The sequence below is a fragment of the Cryptomeria japonica genome, chromosome 2 (genome assembly GCF_030272615.1).
Source record: "Cryptomeria japonica chromosome 2, Sugi_1.0, whole genome shotgun sequence".
NCBI lineage: Eukaryota > Viridiplantae > Streptophyta > Pinopsida > Cupressales > Cupressaceae > Cryptomeria > Cryptomeria japonica.
Window position 1 is genome coordinate 272,874,631 of NC_081406.1, and position 5,564 is coordinate 272,880,194.

At 34.3% G+C, this 5,564-nt stretch overlaps 1 pseudogene; it reads right to left on the reverse strand.

Annotated features, from left to right (window-relative positions):
- Positions 1-2,537: 2,537 nt before the first annotated feature.
- LOC131030507 (pectinesterase-like) lies at positions 2,538-5,424 on the reverse strand (annotated as a pseudogene).
- Positions 5,425-5,564: the final 140 nt, after the last annotated feature.

The window sequence follows — 5,564 nt, forward strand, 5'->3', positions numbered from 1 at the left end:
CTTGCGGTAACATAGATCACGTACCTGTCTGTGCTTTTATTGGCAGCAGCATTGATCGCAGCAATAGTGTTGCTGTTAGTAATAGATTTCGAAACCTCGACCTGAGAGATTAGTACTTTTAAGTAATGGAAAATTAAGATCCACCTCAACACATAAAAATGGATATACATAATTTGTTTTGCAATTTTATTAGATTTATATTTAGACCGAAGCAGCCACCTAACTTCTAGTAGTTATCACATGAAAAGGAAAAATTATAGGAAAAAAATTTTAGTCACATGGGATGCTTGCATTTAGTGAGGTCCTTAATACAAAAGAAAAATTAGATCTAAGGGTAACATATAAGGGTAACACATAGAAATATGTCCGTAGATATTCTAAGAACCATATTAAGAAACAACTTAAGCATGTTAAGAAGAGAAAAACAAAAACTCATGAAATTTTTTAGTTCTCTAATAATGGTTTTGCAATGAATGAATCCACTTGCAAAATATTTATTAGGCGGTGCTTAAGGAAAACTATAATCATCAAGTCAATTTAATAGTCAATAATAACTTAAACCAAATCAGCAAAAAGAATGGAAGAAATTAAATTGCCTCTAGAATTAGATTTGTCTCTAGTAGATTGTTCAAAGAGTACACTAATAACTATTCCTTCTGGAGGGTTGGTAGGAATAATTGGAAAGGGTGGGAGGTCTAACTAGAATATCCTATGAATCTACTGCTTAATTAGAAAATAAATAGATAAATAGGCTATAGAAGCCATTGCCAATAGAGCTAAAGAATTCTACATTGAGAAAGTAGAAAATAATGAAACAAAATAAAGAAAATGAGGCTAGGAGAGCACATTGAATACATTTGTTTGAATTCTAGAATGTCACCAACACCTACAAGTGGTCAAAATTCCATCACCATATAATCAACTAATACAATATCTTCACCCTTATTAGAAGGAGAAGATGATCATTGACATATTTTATCATTGCTAAAACTATGAATTGAGCATAAGATGGGAATTCTTTTCTTGTATCCATAGTATCACGAGGGCCCTTTAAAAGAGAGTGGTAGGTTATTTCTAGATGATTTTGTAGATTTAATGTTAGTTTTCTTGAAGTGAGTCCATTGATTATGTTGTTTATACTAATTTTATTGTGGAGGACTCACCAACTAATAAGGCTACCTACCTCTTAAAGATTATATAGTTACATTTTTTACAATTATCTTTTGAACAATGTTTCAAAATAACAACCCTTGTTTTCTTTTAAATGAATATAAATACCAAAACATATTAATTAGTAAATTCTTATCGAAAAATAGGATGATAAATTTTTCTTTTACAAATAAATCTATTTAATTATGCAAATTTATATTAATTGTATTTTAACATTATTTTACAAATATTATTTTAGAATGATAACTTCCATGCTTTAATGAATATAAATGCCTTTTTTCCATATTTCTAACCTTTACAAGAATTTGATGGAAAATTTACTCTTACAATTAAATCCGAATAATATATATAAATTAGAATACATGTGCAACAAAATCACATATAGAAATATTTCAAAACCAATATTAAAATATATTTGAACAATATCATATATATTTTATTATTTAATAGTTAGAATACATATATCTTTTTTCGTCATGTTAATTACTTTTTTCCTTCCTATTAGATACAAGATTTTTCCATAACACACTTTAAAAGGAACTCATTAATCAAATAGACTATGTCACATTGTTAAGATATTCCATTACACACTTTCTACATCAAATTGAACATACTTTGTATGCTCCTTATTAATTATCTACCTATCAATTTTTATAAATAAAATTAAAAAAAATGTTATATCAAATCATACCCAAATTATACATGTATATAATATAATTTTTCTTTTTTTTTTTTGGCTATTCCATCTACATACATTCACAATCAATCACATACTTTCTTAAAATAAAATATAAAAAAATTACAATTAATTTTTAAAATTTAATAAATAAAAAATTATAAATTATTTTCACATATAAATATAAAGTTGGATAACAAAATACATTCTCTTATTCTTCATGCGAAAAATTTCAATTTAACTTCAGAGATACTCGAGAGGACAATTTCCACCTCCCATGTACATCACAAGTTTATTTCAAACCTGAAAAAGTTTTCTCTTTGCCGTAAAAGTATGATTAGGAAGCAATCCGTATATCCCTTCCCAGGATGTTCGAGGAGGACCAAAACGTAATAATGATTCTACACAATGTAAGGGTACAACTTTTAACGATAAAGCTTGAGAGACATTACAAATAAAGGTCGTATTTACCAAGCTAGAACATTTAGGCGATGAATACGCAACAGTTTGAAACATTGAAGAGTTTAATCATATATATCGATGATAAGAGCTCAATTCTTCAATCGACAAATCCTGATTACAGAAGACTTGTTAGGCGCAAGACGTGAAATAGACTAGTTTTTTATTTAAAAGAATAAGTTTGAAGAGGGGCAATCTGGTATAGGAATGAAATAGCTGTCGCTGTTTGGGCTTAAAGTAAGGCTGCATCGTAGGGCACTGCATCAGATGGTATCCATGTGTCGGCCGAGATGAAGGAACTCACAGTGAAATTCTGAGCATCGGAGATGCTCATCACATTGTAACCAGGCCATGTGACTCTCTGTGAAGTATTTTATCCGGGTCCGGTGTTGGCATATTCACCATAATATAACGTGCTCAAGGCGAAGTCTCCAGACCATGCTAACCATCCAGCTGGGTGGACTACACTATCTAAATAAGACTGAATGTAAACAGTACGAGAGTATAGTTTCCATGGCCTACCCAGGTATGTGGGGAAAGAGTCCATGACAGGAAGCAGATCAGGGGCAGCCGTAACGTTAGAGTTTAGAATAGATATTCCTGTGTTTTGATTTGGATCTGTTCTACCTTGCGCTGTAAAAAGATTTTGTTGTCCGTCCATCGGTCGCCGTGCCAGAAGATTGCAGTCCTGAAAAACTGCTGCGGCGTTACCGAAGATGAAGTCCACAGTGCCGTAGATGTCGCATTCTCTGTAGAATTGACGGAGTGAGTGAACGTAGAGAGTGTCTTGGTAGCCCTTGATACTGCAATGATAGAAAGCTGTCAGATCAGAACCCACTCGTAGTGCCACTGCCTGCTGCTTTACTGCTCCTGCTGTGTTTTCGAATGTGATATCGCGTGCAAGAAAACCTGGCCCAACTGTAGCTGCACAAGTCAAGACCATCCGATAAGATCATAAGCGGTTTCATAATGGGATGAGATAAATAAATATAAATGATGAATTGCCAATCAGCACTAATTTCATTTCTTGGCTTCTTGGTGGATTGGTCTACTTAGACAAATTCCCTTGCTCCAAACGGTAAAGCCCTTAGATTTGGATTAATTGACTAATCCAGATTACGAAGATTAAAGAAGATATACTTAATACTGTTGAAATTAAACATGTAGGAGCATATTGTACTCAACATGTTCGCGTAAGAAATTAATCTTTACTTGAATATCATGTTTGAAAAATGAAATACGAAAAAACTAAAAAATGAAAGGATTATAATTCGGTTAGTTGAGCATAACAGGTAAAAATGAAAGTATGTTTTTCTGATTATACCATCTATTATGATTCTAATATCTAAAAATACGATATATTGGATGAGGTGTAATGATGCTCTAAATGATTTTGGCGAATAAAAAACCTTATATCTTAGTCAAAGAACACAAACATAAAGTCTATTGTCTGTGTATGCTTCCGGATTTGATTGTGTGAGTTTTTTTGCATCAATGTTTCAGATCATACTCTGTGATCCATCATCAGGATGATAGTAGAGAGCACAAGGAGAAAAATGCTTGTGCTCTCTATGTGATCCATTATCCGGATGATAGTAGAGAGCACAAGGAGAAAAATGCTTGTGCTCTCTACTATCATCCTGATGATGGATCACAGAGTGTGATCTGAAACGTTGATGTAAAAAAACTCACACAATCAAATCCAGAAGCATACACAAACAGACTAATAGATTGTAGAAATCTACTAACATTGATAAATTCTATTCTGATATCAAAGAACAAATGAAAATTATAAATAATATAAAATCCACCACAAATTTACTTTTAAGAACTATATAGAATCTTATACATATTTCAAAACATAGGCTGACTTGGACTCTTCCCTATAGATTGGGTCGGCAAAGAAAACGTAACAGTTGAATATCTTATGAAAGAATTTAGGGAAAAATTATAGGCATAACTAACCATCTTCATCAAACAAAATATTCATTAAACAATATATTATAAAATCTTAATAACTTTTGAAATGAAAGGAACCTTGAAAATGTAATGCAAAACATTGCTTTTACATTAGTTTTAAGTCGTTCACGTACAAATATAATCTAGAATTCTCAAAATCATTTACAAAAAAGGACCAGAGGAAAAATAAATTGAAAGCGCTCATTAACTTACCGAATGTTGCAGAGTTGAATGTAGTCCAGCCATCCCCAACGCTTCTATTCCCAGTAATCACGGTGATATCTATTCCATCTCCGATTAGCATAATATTGTATTTGTATTTCGGAATCTGTACATACTCTTCGTACACTCCTGCTGTAATATAGATCACGTACCTGTCTGCGCTTTTATCGGGAGCATCGTTGAGGGCATCAGTAATGGTGGTGTAATTCCCGCTACCGTCCTGCGCCACCGTTACGAAGTCACCCACTAAAACGCCGTCACCACCTGAGGTTTGCACAAGCCGCCTCCTGTCCGCCCGTGATAACCACGACGGAAACCCGTCATTGAACGATCCATATTGCGACAGAAAATCATCGTTGGATAATAGCCGTCGGTTGTGGCTAGGACGCTTCCCGGCAACAAAAAATTACTTATTCAATGCTAGACTACTGCCTATGGAATCTGATGCGTAAGATGCCAAAAGATAAGGAGTGGAAGTTTACATTTGCTTGACTGAGGCCTTCCAGACAGGTGCCCAGGTTGGTTAGGGCTGCACTCAGATAACTCTGAATATACACCGCACTCTTCCATTCCACTGTCGTGTTTGTCGAGTTTGTCAATTTTACCAAACTCGTGTTCAAGTAGTCCGCCGTGAGATTGTAAAGGAAACTACAATCCGCTACAGCTTGCCTCTGCATTGCCCCCCTACTCCACGAGTTGGAGGAAATAGAGTCCAGAACAAGTTTAGCTTGGTGTAAACTAAATCTTATAGCGATTTCGCTCAGATCTTTAGGGTCATTTGATGACGATCCTCCACCTTGAGACAAACTCCACTCGCAGAATTTGCGATTGGAAGCGTATTCGCAGGCAGATTGAACCCCATTGTTTTGGTTATCGCCTCTTGACTCACATGCAAAGACAAATAATAGCAGAATCAGAAAGCGCAACACAGAAGGCATTACTCTACCCAAATGAGAAATGGAATGAAGAATATTGATGGGAATACATTCTGTTTTCAGTCATTTATAGAGCCGATATAATGAATGCAATTGTGGAGTAGACAGTTGTTTCTCAGATATGCCTCAGCACGGAAACTAGA